The following is a 16192-nucleotide window of genomic DNA, read 5'->3' as shown; positions in this document are numbered from 1 at the left end:
GCACACAGTTTGAGTCGTAACACATCTTGTGTCTATACGAAAAGCATTATTCAGTGGCCTTGCTGTCAGGGTTCCTCTGAGCCATAATTTGTAGGTAGTGGTCATCCACTGCAGCACTAGCCCTTCGGCGGCCTGAGCAAGGCATATCGACAGTTCCTGTCTCTCTGTATCTCCTCCATGTCGGAACAACATAGCTTTGGTTCACTTCGAGATACCTGTACACTCTCCTTGTTGAGAGCCCTTCCTGGCACAAAGTGACACTGCGGACGCGAACGAACCGCGGTATTGATCATCTAGGCATAGTTGAACTACAAACACGAGCCGTGTACCACCTTCCTGGTTTAATGACTGGAAGTGATCGGCTGTAAGACCCCCTTCGTCTAATAGGCTCTGCTGATGCATTGTTGTTTACATATTTGGGCGAGGTTAGTAACATCTCTGAACAGTCAAAGGTACTGTGTCTGTCATACAATATCCACAGTCAACGTCTATCTTCAGGAGTTCTGAGAACCGGGGTGATGCAGCTGTTCTCTCTATTGAAATTACATGCATTCTTGGAAATTTCAACCGCTTCTCGGACCGTCCGTCTACAGATATTTGTTTCCTTAAACAGCATATGTACTTGTTGAAAATATGTCAGTGCCACAGTTCTGATGACGTTCCGCTACTGCCGATTTTACATTCTGTTTTAGCCGCGTGTGCCCTTCGTGTTCCTTAATGCGTTCTTTAACAGTTCTTCACGTTTCGCCTGTATACACTTAGCGGCAGCCACATGTCACTTGATAGACGCCTGCATTGTGGAGGCAACCAGGTGTATCCTTTTTTCATCGGAAAAAACGTTTTATTTTGTTTTGACTAAAGGAAGAGGTCTGGGTACCATTTCTCTTTAGAATTCTGCCAAAGCCGTCACTGATCCCAGAAACGAACGGTAACGTAACAGAGTTAGAAGGCGGTTCCTCGTATTCTTATTAGGGTGATTAAAATTCCTCCTAAAAGGGCGACTATTGAACAGCCATCACAGCCATTTGCCTTCAATGTCCTCTCTAAAAAATTCAACTCCGATTCCAAGTTGTTGTCATCGCTGATACGGAAGGCACGAGAAGACAGAGTGTTGAGCACTGTTTGCTTCTGGGCTGAGTGGTGGTGTGCAGTGGCATCTAAATACCTGTTTGTGTTATTCCAAAATTTGCCAGAAATAGCCAACAAGTGTAAACAGTGAAAGCCAGGAGGATCTACCAAAGGGTGAGTCAAGCACTTCGTTAAGACCTTGCACTTCCTCTAATGTTCGATCCACCATCTAACGGTGTCTTGAGATTTTCAGCAATTTGAACAACCAAATAAACCTCTTCTAAAGCCAATTAAAACCATTTCATCTCTTTAACTAATTCATGGGAATTGTATACAAATGAGAATCTACCGTATAGATTTACGGGTGACAAACGAAAAATTTTAGCACTTCCGGTCTCTTTTCGGTTATTAGTAAAAAATTAAAAAAACACCCGTTATAACAGAGACCAAACAAACACAGAAAAATATCGGTTTTAACCGGTTGGTTTTTCCCATCCATAGGCTCTGATCGCACATGTTCCCGTGACAGTGCGGCTGTCCGCACACCGCTTCGTAACAAGCCATTCCGTTACTCAGCTGGCAGGACGCGGCCCACGATAGCAGCTGTGCTGTTTCCCGCCGGCGAGCGCACTGACAGGGCATTTGCCTGACCTGTGTCACAACTGGTGGCCGCCTGCCAGCCGCGCGCTCGCGAAAATTGTCACACCTGCTGCCAAAGTAACGGCAGCGCCTGGCCCTGACGGCCTCTCCCTGCTAAATTACTTACCCTAGTCCGGAGTACCCTACGGGTGCACACATTTCCAGTTTACAAATTTTTAACTGCTCTGAATTGTGACAAGCTTGAATTTCGAAACAGTTTTTAGTGAGCTCACTGATTTCGGTTATACTGTGATGGTTATTTACTTATTCGTGTCATGGTCGATAATTAAGTTACCTCCCCATTCGGCACGTAACTGCACATGATCGATTTTGACTTAACCGGCTCATGTTCAATGATTCTCATTTCATGAAAATCGCCATTTTTTAAAACTACCACAAACTATCTTACATAACCTTCAGCAAACTAGTTTGGCCACAGGGATTGCATTGCTGTCACCTGTTTAGAATTTTACAGTGCCTTACACGCTTTCTCAGACCAGCCCCTTTCAATAGCTATAAAAAATACACAGAGGTGATAAATAACTTCCGCCGGTTGTGTAGCTAGTGCGTTTACATCGAATACCTAAGTAGAGGTAGCAAAAGGATGTAAAATTCCATCATTCTGTGTCTTTGTCGTTTTTCACAGTGAGCTGCCTTCATTTCACAAAATAATTTTATTCATGTTCCTTACTGTCTGGCCACAGCTGTACACTTTAGCTATATGTAAAACACCAGTTTGGCTGCTTTCAAGAAATGCTTTAACTTCCACTTCCATGAGGTTCCAGATATCAGTCACCCGACTATGCTGAAGGAACGTGGAAATTAAAGTAATGGTGGTTGTTTATTTTTTTATTGTCAGATGGGTTGCGAAATGGAAACCACAGTGACTTACACATCTATCGTAGTGTTCTACAAACTTTCCAATATGCTCGTCATAGAAGAAAGCCAGCTGTGGTTTCCGTGAGTTGTTTACGCTGGTCTGCAGTTCTTTGTCTGTGCAAAAACGCTGTCCTCACGGCCAGCTGTACGCTGGGTGAGCAAACACTTCCCGTCTAAAATGCTGCAGGAGCGTCTTTGTTGCAAGTGCCATGAGCGGCAAAAATTGTCTTAAATAAGGACGATGCCTGATGATAGATAACGTTCCTGTTCGCTTTTTCTGAATTGCCCGTCGTAGACGAGTTTCTGGAATTGCCTCATTCACTCGCGTCCTTCTCTGACCATCTGCACCACGAACGTCTGTATGTACTACTTCGAAGTTCCTGCAGCATTGCTGCACTTTGCTGACACACACGACAGTTATGTTAGGTGTGCTGTATGAAATCAGGCGGAATCCCTCAGAGTCAAGAAACGAATAACATTACTCACGTCACCCTTGGCGGGATGCTCTGTTATTCTAGGTACCATCTCCCCCCCCCCCCCCCTCTCTCTCTTTCCCCCCGGTAGCCGCGCGTGTTAGTGCGGCCTAATCCGCCCGGCAGATTAACAACAAGGGGTCAGCCTTGAGGTAGTTATTAGGCTGTGACCACATCCCACCAGGTGAATACCAGGCTGGTTCCCGTCCAGAAACATCTGGAACACTTTCTCACACACGCACACAGAACTAGGTATGTAGCAGACAGATTGGGTACACTGCTTTTGCCCTGGGCCGGCGGGGGAGGGAGGGGGGGGGGGGAGTGAATGGGGAACTGATGACATTATCTGTTTGGTCTCCTTAAGAGCTTGCTCATTGCTCAACATCAGAAAGTAGTCATCTTTACGTGCTCAGTGTGCTCTCGGAACTTAAAAGTGCGATGTGCCGTCGGCGGGCGTACAGGACGTATCACATCTCCACAAAGCGTCATAGAATTTTCTCATTTCAAACTGTTACGCTGGCTAACATTGCCCAATATAACGACCGCCACTTCAATATTACCGAATCACGAACGAAGTTATAAACCCTTGCTGTCACTTACCCAGACTCTCGCACTACTCTCTTCTTCTCCGAACACTGGACTGCAATAGTATGAAGCCTGACTGAAATACCGTGCAAGGTGGTGCAGTGGTACACACTGTTAGGAAGGACAATAGTTCAAATCCCGACCCATCCACTCTGTTTCAGTAAACGTAACTCCATCTTGCAGTTGTGGAGTGATGGACTGCGGCTGATCGACGAATTATAAAAATAGATCCCAACAGCCGTTATTTTCATAGCTTCATTTTTAGGCTAACAGTTTCGACTCCTCAATAGAGTCACCTTCAGGCCGTGTTGCATGAACGATAAAAAGCATCCAGCCGTACAAGTATATAACAGGGAACCAATATTTGCACCTGTTTTCCGTGGAAGACCTCAGACATGTAACAACATGTTACAGAACACTGTGGTTTTCGAGCTTTCGCTAAATCGCTTAATGCAAGTTCGGAGGATGTAAATTTTTAAAACCACGGACTGTTTCCTCTCTCATCCTACACCAAACCAAGATTGTACTCTGCCTCTAATCGCCTCGTCGTGGATGGAACGTTGAGCCCTAATGTTTCTTACTCCCTTCTGACTCAAATGGTTTCTGTAACACACAGTTGCGTCGACGACTAGCTAATGATTCTTAGTTGTTCTAACAAAAATTGTGCTTATACGGCGTTATTAAAACTTATGCTTTTTTTGAATGCACTACTCACAGTTAGTGTGCCATCGTGTGCTCCCTACCGTCAATTGAAAGCTCCTGCGCTCTACTGCTAGTTTAACAAAGTCTGCCGACCAATAGTTGACGTAGGAAAGGATGAACGCATATTTCATGAGCACTCAAAAAACTGTAATGACACTGCAGTTTATTCTGTCGTGATTTTACTCAGTGATTTCATAGTGCTAATTACGGCAGTCGGTATATTTCTCAGTTTTTGCGTAACCACGAGTCACATTGCTCTACACTCAGATCCCGCAACGCTGATTCTCGTACATCAGTAACTCACCTTTTACAAACATCTGCGTTTAACTTCGTGTACCGACTCACATAACTATTGGAAACGATCAGAACGTCTTGGCTGGGTCATATAGTACGAAGAAACTGCGTGTAATGAAAACACAGTGAAGGAAATATTGTTGAGAAGAGAGAAAGAGGAAGACGAAGACTTGGAAAGCTGGATGGTAATAACCGTTTGACTACCGACAGGACATATGTGTCGATTGTTCAGAAGTGTGTGAATTCCTAAGGGGCCAAACTGCTAAGGTCTTCGGTCCCTAGACTTACACTCTACTTAAACTGCCTTAAACTAACTTATGCTAAGAATAACACACACCCATACCCGAGGAAGGACTCGAACCACTGTGGTGACGGGGGGGGGGGGGGAGGGAGGGGGGGAGAGGGGTTGCGCAATCAGTGTCATGGCGCCTCTAGCCGCGCAGCCACTCTGCGCGGTCATATGTGTCCCATGATAGGTTACCAGAGTACCAACTAGAATTCGTTGCTTGTTATTGCTATGTATCAGTGTCCCACTGGTAAAGAGAAGGCTGCTAATCATCAGTAGAATTCTTATAATTACAGATAACACCTGCCCTCAAGTTTCACTGTTAACCCTCGTCGCAGTATTATCACATCGAATTAGTTAGCACCTGCAGTTAGGCAACACTATTACCAGACTCGCAAAGCGTTCTGCTTTCGCGCCTTTACGCTCACACTGTGTCAAGGACTTGCTGCCACGAACTGGCACTTGCCACATCACAAACAAAGTCCATGCTGGGCACTTGTAGTGTGAGTTACACATTTGGAGAGATGATCTATCCACTGACGTGTGTCTGTTTATGTGCTGTAGTTTTTACGCAGTTCTTCCGAAACCCTGAGATACTTAATAATAATTTTGTTAAGTCATAAACCCCTTCCCCCCCCCCCCCCCTCGCTCCATCCAACCTCCTTTTGAATAACGGCTGGCAATATTCTTTTCGTATTGTTACTTCTGACTAAGACATTAGTTAAAATAACATTAATGTTAAAATAAAATTAATGTTTTTGAAACAAAATTGGTAATCTAGGCTTTAGTTACCAGCAGGTTAAGGAAGAAGCGTCCAGTCGAGACCTCTTGTGAGAGAGATACACCAAAGAATGCGAACAGTACATACTACCAAGAACACACAGTGCTATACTACATATAGCTTTCAACCAACGACACAGTTGCTGTTGTTCCATTAGGTGGAAGATTGTACGATCCAGTTAGATGTGGTCATGTCATTCACAAATTCTTTCAAGAGAACGGTAATGCAGTTTGTACTGAACATGTCCCATTAAAACACAACAGTACCAATATTTTGCCTGGTTAAAAGCGTACTGGCGGTTGTGGCATTGCTGCAGCACACGATCAAACCGGAAGTATTCAAGAGAGATTCCTAGAAAAATAGATTTTCGTTTCTGAAGTTCAGTATGTTCATAGATTTGATGGATAAGTAACATATGTACGAAGACGTTACAATAAATAGCACTAGACGATACCATACTCCCATCAAACAAGAAAAGGCAACAGGCAATGACAGTTTTGCTGTGTGGCAATTAATGAGAAAAAAGAAAATAGACCACATGACAGAGGACAATACCAAGAAAAGATTAAGATTTAGCGTAACTGGTGAACAAATCAGAGATAACGTGAAAAGTTAATTTCCAAGATCACTTTCAGGTGATATACATCGAGCGACAGTCATGGCGGCAGATATCGATTAGTTAATGCTTTTGCTTACATCGTTGATGACAGAACATCTTGTAAGAGCGAAAGTTGTCAGCAGTGCTCTACCGATAAGTGAACCGAATTCCCTGAAGTGTCGACTTGCAATATTATTACCTGGCGGTAGTTAATTTCGAGATGTACTGTGGAAAGTGGTTTAGTATGCTGTTGGAAATTTCATTTATTGTCGAACGACGATTTTAAGAATTACGTGGATTGTCATGGGGAGGCGTGTGTGAATCTTGATAAAAACATGACCGACGTTGATTTCACGTTTCAGTTATATAGCACGAAACGTCACAAAAGAACTACGATAAGTAAAAATACGTGGTTCGATAGATGCAAATTGACGACATAGCAGAGTATTCTTTCAGTCTCTTGGTGGATTACAGAATGTACGTTTGACGGCACTGCTTCAGAACTCAGATTATCTACAAATACTGCTTGTGGTTACTATGGTTTTTCTTGTGTGATGCATTACATGATTGTCACGAACTGTACGTATTTCAGTACCTGTATTTTCACTATTTGCAGCCGGGTTGCAAACGCCTACCTTGCTAGACTCTCGCGGTTTTCCTGAGAGATACGTCTATTTTCCTATGGAAAAAAAGGATTCCACCGGCTGAAGATCTGGATGACGAGTAAGTTAAGTTACATTAGTAACACTTTTTGTTTTGGTTAACGTAGTGAACTAAATCGATATCTGCGGCCAAGATAGTCACACGCTCGGTATATATCGCTTGCAAGTGATATTGAAAATTATCCTAGAATAAAATCGAAAAGGCGGAGACACCTTGGATGTACCTGAAGAATTTCAGAGTTATCAACTTCTTTACTTTAAATCCGATAGACTCTACGAAAGCGTTACAGGGTAAAACAGTGGTTCTGGTGGGGCTGTAAGCTTTCGTTGAAAATTGAAATTTATTTGCATGATCGTCCAATTTCAGCCCCAAATTCTGTTTTAACAGACACCAAGAAGCTAATTTATTTGGCTAATTCTTCATATCAGTTTATAACACTACCGTCCGTGTGCTACTGCTATACCATAACCTTAAAGTTGAATGCAGATCGCAAAATGGAACTATATTGTTAAAAGCAATCATGGTATAAATCAACAGAGCAGTGTTACCCTCTGAAAGGAATTTAGTTGTGTTGACTGTGATATACCTAACCGATGTGGCCTGTCGGAAGTGAAAGTCATAATTACATAAATATGTAAACAGTAACAAACAATAATTTACCTATCCACAGGGCCCAAATGATAATAAAAACTGTCGCCAGCCTAATTAGGCATAAGAATGAGTAACATTCTTGTTCAAGAAACTGAAAATAAGTACATTCAATGGGCAAAAACAGCCTATACTTTGTCACACGAGAGTGCAATGAACTCTGTCACTAGCAGATGTTACCGTTAAAGAAAGTGAAAGTGTTAACAGTTATAGAAGAACAAGGCTATTAACATAAGTACAACAGAAAATGACATCCACTTTTTGCTTCCAAGGCTTGGTCAGACTGAATGGTTTCAATAATATTACTATTACGGTGTACTTTAGAATCATAAATTGGACATAGGTTCAATATTACTTTTCAAACATATTCCTATCTGACATGAAATATGGATATGGTTCACAGTAAATTAGTTATTGTGCATAGATCATGTCTCTCGCTACTAAACACCATTCTACTTGGAATGAAAGTTAAATGGAGTTCACTAGCAAATTACTTCTCACTGTCTTTTGAATAAAGAAATTACTGTTTTCATGGATAGTGGTCTTCCTATTAATCGTTATCTAGCGTGAGCACAATAGACAAACTGTGGATTCTATTACACCATTAATATGCACTTTTAATACACAAGAGGAACCAAATATTGTACAGGATTTCACTTGAATAGCAAGAGTAATTGAAACTTTCTATAATTAGGTAACTTAGTGAATTTTAACTACTTTCAATGCAGGGGGGGCCTTAATCTTGGCCACTGTTGCAGAGCAAACTAAACATAGTTTCAATATACTAACAAACATGAACATGTAAATTTCTACAGTAATAGTTCTCAACTTTTACTGCAGTAGAACACAAGTTGGTGTGGTTATAAGACAGTAGCTCACCTTTGGGTGACTTTCAACAGACTGCACTGTGATCATGTAATTTGCAAAACTCTATAAGCCACAGTTTTGAAAACATTCACTTTAGAAGTTGCCAACAAAATATTAACAAGCAGTTTTAATAGAAAAAAATATTTTCAGCAAGCATTGTTTACTATATTACTCAGTTCAGCTACATTAACTTTAGCTTAGTTTCTTATTACTATCTTCAAGTGGCATTAATTAGTAAAATACTGAACTTTAATGTTCTTTCAATAAGGACAATCGGTAATCACTTTAGCATGGGAAGGATCCTAAGGGGAAATGTGACAGGATAAATCAGGGTAAGTTTTCATAAATAGTCTTTTGGTTACCTTATTATTGAAAACAAATAAATCATCCACATGAGCTGATCATTCACTGTACATTTCTACTATTCCTTGGTTCCTTTTCAGTGATTGCCCAATGTGGTGGCGATTGCATGTTGGTAGGTGGACTTGCGGGTAGAATTGCTGGACTCTGTCGTTTCTTGGTGGCGATGATAGGTACCAATTCCAGAATAGTTCCAGCTCTTTATCCATCTATCCGAGGCATTGGACTGCGTCAGGAAAAGCCTCTCTCGGAACCAGCACAAGACACAACTTTTACATGAACAGTTGATAGTTTGGTATCTCGTTCCTGACTGACTCTTGGTGTCACCTTTTTATCCATGCCAACCACATTTTGCGCGAGCTTCCAGGTTCTGTTCCATAGGGGAATCAAAACGACTTTTACATACATAATAACTAAGAACCCTAAGTGAAGGTCAGCAATTTACATAACAGCAACCAAACATGTTAATTAAACAGAACATTTGCACATAATGACATTTCTACAAAAAATTATTCACCCAAATTCCAAATATATACAGTAAATTTTGTTCCCTCCAAATGAGACAAAGAATTTAAATGATAAATACACTACATTGCATAGAATTAAACCATGCCATCGAAGTTTTTACAAAGAAAGGAGTATATAATTTTATGTTATCGATTCAATCGCCGGCCGGTGTGGCCGAGAGGTTCTAGGCGCTACAGTATGGAACCGCGTGTGACCGATATGGTCGTAGGTTCGAATCCTGCCTCGGGCATGGATGTGTGTGACGTCCTTAGGTTAGTTAGGTTTAAGTAGTTCTAAGTTCTAGGAGACTGATGACCTCAGATGTTAAGTACCATAGTGCTCAGAACCATTTGCACCATTTGATTCAATCAAACAACATTTACAGGAGCTCAACGATGGAATGTTGAACAAAACAGAAAGCAAAATAAATCAACAAAAGGTATGTAGTGTCTAAACTATGGTGTTACAAGTTGAAAATTGCCTTTTAACGCCGAATTTGGCTCTCGCGGAAATAATATTCAATTTTTAACAAAAACTTACAGCCCAGCTACAGCCGTGGTAACACCAATCCCCGGTACAATAGTCCCTGTGTATGATAAGTCGTTGTATAATATGACGCTTCGATCTCCTGGACGGGTTTATATCGATCGTAGATCGGTGGTTATAATGTTGTGGCTGATCAGTGTACACTGCAAAACAGAATTAAAAAATCGCTCTTTCGAAACTTCGTAATTGTCTCCCACTATGACGCTTAAGTCTCGTAATTTGGCTCAAAAGGGCCTACAACATTCCTTCGTATTGGCCCAAAAGTATGGCGCTCTGCGAAGTCACCCCCGGGCTCGACGATTCTTGAAACGGCAAGGTGTTGGCACTTGTGAAAAAATGCCAGAACTCAAAAGTTCATGTGGTGTTTAAAGCGGGTTAATTGTGTCACTTTGTCACCAAATTTCACCACAATTCTGCCCTACGCCATGATGGACGTGTCAATCGATGGGAAGGTCGCCGCACCCCCTCTTACCCACATTTCACCCATTCTTTTGACGCCTCTGTGATGGAGGCCAAAACGGCGACGCTCTTTGTTGAAATCATGTGGTTTTCTTATGGTTGACCGAGCAAAATATTTCAGACACACCGTCGCTCAGAATCGACAGGAAAGGCGTCAGTCGGTGCCTGGGACTTTGATTTCCACACATTTCGCCGTCAAAAACATCAGTTCGCAGTGTGCTGAGCAATAGGGAGATGTTCTTGATAACCTTTGGTACCTCTTGGGCGATTCAAACCTTCTCGACAGACATCATGGGACTGAAACGCTAGTGAAGGTGATCTCACGCCTTTGGAGTGCAGTACGACCGCAATTTTTCTCTGAGTTACGGAGTGAAACCAATAGGGATCGTTCAAAACCAATCCGCGAGATCCGAACTTGACCCAAAGTATCTTATGCTCTTTAAGTGAGCATTTCTGTTTCACACCCTCCCGTTCCATGATCATGGAGGTGTGCGATATTGAGACATCCGTGGCTAAACTGCAAGACTTCCCCTCTCCCCTTGGTGGCATCTGCCGACATTTCTTGAGAATTTTATAAATGTGTCTTTACAGATAAAACATCAAAGTAGCCCTAGGCGCCTGCAGGTAGGCAACCACTTGACACACTTCCGATGCCAGTTGCCTTCCTGCAGGTGTCTAGGACAACTTCACAGGTTTTCTCTGTAAAGCCACATTTCTCAATAAATAAGGGGAGATGCCACGAGGGTTATGTTGAACTGGGAAACTTAGAGACACCCTTTGCCACTATGTTCAGGTTTGTGTAAATGTTGAACCCTTCTGAGGTCACGCAGGACATGGAATAGGACCACTGAAAAAGCACAACACCCTTTGCTGCTTCGGATCACGTTCAAATTTCGCCGAATGGTTCTGAACGGTTCCTTGGGGTTACACCCTGTATAACAGAGCTCAAATTGCCGTCTCAGTGTACTCCAAACTGGCGAGATCACGTTCAGTGGTGTTGATGGTCCACGATGTTCGTATGAGCTGAAGCGTCAGGAAGATGACAGCTGTATCAAGTATTGTCAAGAACGTCTTTCTCTCGCTCATCGCACTGCGAATTATCATTTTCGACAGAGGCATTTGTGGAAATCAAAGTCTCATTCATGCCATTTGTGCTACCCCCTGAAGCCTTTTCGTATCGATTCTGAGCGGTGGTGTGTATGAAATGTTTTCTTCGGTCACTCATAAGAAAACCGCATTGTTTCAACTCTGAAGGGGTGGAGTGTGGGTAAGGCGGGCTGTCACGCTCTTCTCATTGTGTGACACGTCCACAGTGGCGTTGGGCAGAAGTTCGGTGAAATTTACTGGAAATGTGACATATTTATCCACTTTACACGTCACACGTACAGTTATGTTCTGAAAAAACAGAACACCTTGAACGACTGGAAATAAGACTTTCACATTCACAGGACATGTACATTAGCATGTTCTGCAGAAATAATTATCATTCCAGTCACCTCGGTTCAGCATGTGTCTTGTTGCCTAGTAGGCACAGGGTCCGCCATGGGCTCTGATAACTCACATGTTGGTGTATTGTCTTACTGAAAAATGTAGTCTGGGGTGTTGTGCAGAAAGGGTATGACCACGGGTCGCAGGATGTCACGTAGGTAGGTCATACTGATCACAGTGAACTGGACTGCACCAACTGTAATTTGTGGTTGCACTCAATAGCACCCCGCACCCTAAGGCCTTTATTTGGCACAGTATGTCTTGTGTGAATGCAGTCACTGTGATGCCGCTGCCCCTGTCTGCGGCGAATCCAAATGTGACCATCATTTTAAACGAACTGAACCTGGATTCGTCCAAAAACACAATCTGAGGTCATTTCTGTTCTCACTGACGTCGATCCGTACACCATTGGCGTCTAACATTTTTCTGCACATTGTTAGGTAGGCAGAGAAGCACGCAACCCACGCCGTGATAGCGCCGAAGGACTGTCATACCTTATAGTGTATGATGTGTTACATTGTTTCACTGTTGCTCCAGAGCCATGAAGGACGCAGATCTGAGACCTGAGCTGCAATGCCATTCTGATAAGGTGACGTTTCTTCTCGTGCAGGGGGGAGGGGGTCTGGATGGTGCAACCTGGCCCATCTCATTGTGTTCTACTTCCTTCCGTGAACCATTCTGCACACATCCGTTGCACTGGAAGCACTTCGTCCCACAGGAGCAGAAATTTCCCGGATAGATCAATCACGTTCTCTCATGCCAATAATGCATCCTTTTCCAAATTCACTAATTTGACAGTACGGCCCGCACATACGTCTGCGAGGCATCCTGCACGACAGCAAGCCACTCTGATCCATTGCCTTCGGTTTCTAGCGACACCGAGAGCCTGACCCCTTGCCTTTTTTTCGAGAGCTTCGACACCTTGCTGGTTGAAGCGTCCCCGAGACCGAGGGCGATGTCGCATGGCGCCACACTTTTGCACCATTACATGGTTGTAGGCAACTTTTAACCGAATTCTTCTACGTCACAGTGGGAGACAATTACGGGGTTTCGAAAAATTGATCTTTTAATTATGTTGCGCATTGTACTTGCTAACCGTAACAATTTGGTCACTTTAAAGCCTAACACTACTTCCTTCGTAGCTCCTTATTACCGTCTATTCCTCTGTATTACTCGTTAATATTCTTCCTCATCTCACATTTTGACTGCTTACTTGGAGTCTGTATAACACTTTATATTCCAACATATTTCATGTAACACCGATCCTCAACATTTTGACTGTCACTACTAGCTTCAGTGTCTACTTGAAATCGCAGGTGTGCTCCAGTTAAAAATTTGCACTGTCAGCACTAAAAGGCACGACGAATAACCGTCTGCCAAGAATTTCACTTTAGTAAATACGGTAAACTTATACTTCAAAGTTGTGTGTTACATTTGCAACTTTCACTATTTAATGTGCATCATTCGTTATTCATACATTTACGTGTTGGTTACGCATGACTTCTGCAAATACACAATTTTGTAAGTAGTTTTGAGTCTGTCCTTCAGGTGTTCAGAAGTCTTTGATTTCCGGCTGAGCTGACCAACCAGTCCGCCTGGCGGCATTTTGAGACGCGAGTCTCAAGAAGCCACTGCTCTGACTTGCTTGGGATAAGTCTTGTTTTTCAGTATGACGGAGCGATTGTCTGCCTACAGGTTCGCAGTGTGGTAGTGTGGTAAGTTCCTACGCGACCAAACAGCTGAGCTCATCGCCCGCTATGCTTACACACTACTAACTTCAACTTACGATAAGGACAACACACACGCTCATTCTCCAGGAAAGACTCGAACCGTGGCAAGGCGCCGAGACCGAGCGGCTACCCCGCTTGGAGCAATGTGGTAAGATGTACTTCGAGTCTGGAGTGTGAGGAGATTCGTAGTATCAGTTAGCTACTCGTTCACAGAAATCCTATGATTCATGCGTAAATACTTTCTTTGTCCGCATCGCGAAACTGAAAGTGGAGAATTTAACTGAAACTTTATGGCTTAAGAGACCCGTCTTGCTTGTGGTAACCTTTCCTCTTGTGAGAAGACTTGTAACAGGATTTGTTTCTCATTCATCTGGATGGTAGTAAATTTAATTTCGTCTCATTCCCTGTCAGTGCTCCTTTATCAATGTCTGTGACATATGTAGATTTTGCTTTGTTAGTTTTTATGTAGCGTTGGAACTCGGATTCCTTGTGTTTTACAAACATTACTGTTAAACGTAAAATGTGATTTAACTACCTTTGAAGAGAAATGTATGGATTTAAATCCAAATCAATTTTTCCTTGCCTCTCACTTTCCTTTTTGACCTAGTTTATGGCCACTCGCGTTAAGCAGTCATGTTACAGTGTGTCAGCATACGACCAATCGTGAAACGTACTACTTGCCTTCGAGAATTGGTAGATTTCGATGGCTTTCTCACTGCAGTTATTCGCCTTCCGCAGAAAAGTTAGGTGACGGAGATAACGGAGTTGGCAAAGTGGCAGTCCTCCATTCTACATAAAGGTAGATTATCTCATGTCTTTTAACTGTGAATTATTATAATAGACGGGATCCATATGCACCTTGCAAATTGTCTCACAAAGAAGCTGCGTTCAATGCCGAATTAATTGTCTACAAACTCTTTGTACTAAGATCGCTTTGCTAGTTTGGTTCATGGTTTTCAACAATGTACATAACATGACGTATCTTTTAATTAGGGCACGTTCGGAATTACTTTCACAAGTAATCCATTTTCAAAACCTCTCAGTGATCTTACCTACCGTTCGTCCGTAAACAATGGGCCACTGTTAAGAGAGAATGTACTGAACAATATTTTGAACAGTTTCTACATTTAGATGAATGGTTTCCCAAGCTTACTTTTTTAAAAAAATATGGATCCCGATGACAAAACAAGTGATTCTTTGATTATATGCGTGTGATAACGGTTTACAGTGTGCTTGCATAGGCACGTTGAAAGTACAATGAACGTCAGAAAAATTCAAACATAGATAAAAATCACGCGCCATTATCAACAATGATTGATTCTAAAACGCCAACAATTATTGGTATGGTTTTAACATGTTACGACAGGTTTCAGTCTTATTCCCTATTTGTACCTCAGGTACCGAGTACACAGGCGACAGGGATACGAAGGCACACAAAACTGAGATGACACATTTCGCAGATTAATGACGTAACTGAATTCGAGCATCCCTCCAGTTCCTCTACCCTCACCCTTTTCTGTCCATCCACAACTTGAATTAATGTTGTGACAACAATTGAGACCAGTTTCGTAATTAATAAATGATTGTCCGATGCGAATACTTCGTAAGACAAAACAACGAAAGAGGAAGTACAGTTCTTAATTTGTAGGGCGGTTGTGTTGTTAACCAAGGAGTACTGTTGTTTATTTGAATTTAGTGTACTACAGATGACACTTACAAAGCTATATCAACAGTGTATATTGATATGTCGCTGTAAGCTACTTTTAGAAATTTTGCCTAAATTCTTATCAAGAAATTCAAAACATTTCGAGAGTTCCTGTTAATTTGCACAAATCTGCCTTTCGATTTTCCCACGTTTTCGAGGAGGACCTTTGTCTTTTCGATCTCCTTTTGATGCAGAACGTTATTGACATTCCAACACAAAGACACGACCCAAAGTAAGGTAGTGCGCTGACCAGAATACTGGATTTAATTTCGGAAGGAGCGGAGATCCAATAGCCGTCGGGTCACAAGCATTTAAGATTTCTATTTTTTTTTTCAAGTTGATTAATATGAAACTCGAGATTCTCCCTAGTAAAACCTAGACGTGATGTCCTTTCCCGTCTGGGTCCTGTCTGAAGGTATGCACCGTGTCATCTCGCGCTCGATAAGACTTTAAACCCATAATTTTCCTTTCCGCCTTTTGACAACACATAATTTACTACCTGACCTGTTCTGCGCTGTCATAGTTGCAAGACTAAGTGGACTACCCCAACACATCATATAGTTTACTACCAGATGTTTTCTGCACCGTCGTAACTGCAGGACTAAGTGGACCACGTTTGTCAGAGACTAAACGTTTTGCGTCCACGCGTCTACACTATAACTCCCGACCTGCTGCCCAGGAGATTATAAACATTAACAGCTTGTTCTAGCCACATTATTTAGAAGTTCTAACCAACCAATACTACCCCTAATAACTATAATTATTAGTCTTCAAATGAAATAGATATCGGCGTAATCTTGTTCAGTACACTGTCCTCAGTCACTAGCAAAAATATCTGCACTTATATCCCTAACGCCCAATGTAGGTGCGACAATTTGTATGAATGCGAGATGGAATAACCACACAGACTCAAT

Source organism: Schistocerca gregaria, chromosome 3, assembly GCF_023897955.1.
Source record: "Schistocerca gregaria isolate iqSchGreg1 chromosome 3, iqSchGreg1.2, whole genome shotgun sequence".
Classification (NCBI taxonomy): Eukaryota; Metazoa; Arthropoda; class Insecta; order Orthoptera; family Acrididae; genus Schistocerca; species Schistocerca gregaria.
The sequence above is the reverse complement of the archived record's forward strand: the minus strand, read 5'-3'. Positions refer to the sequence as shown.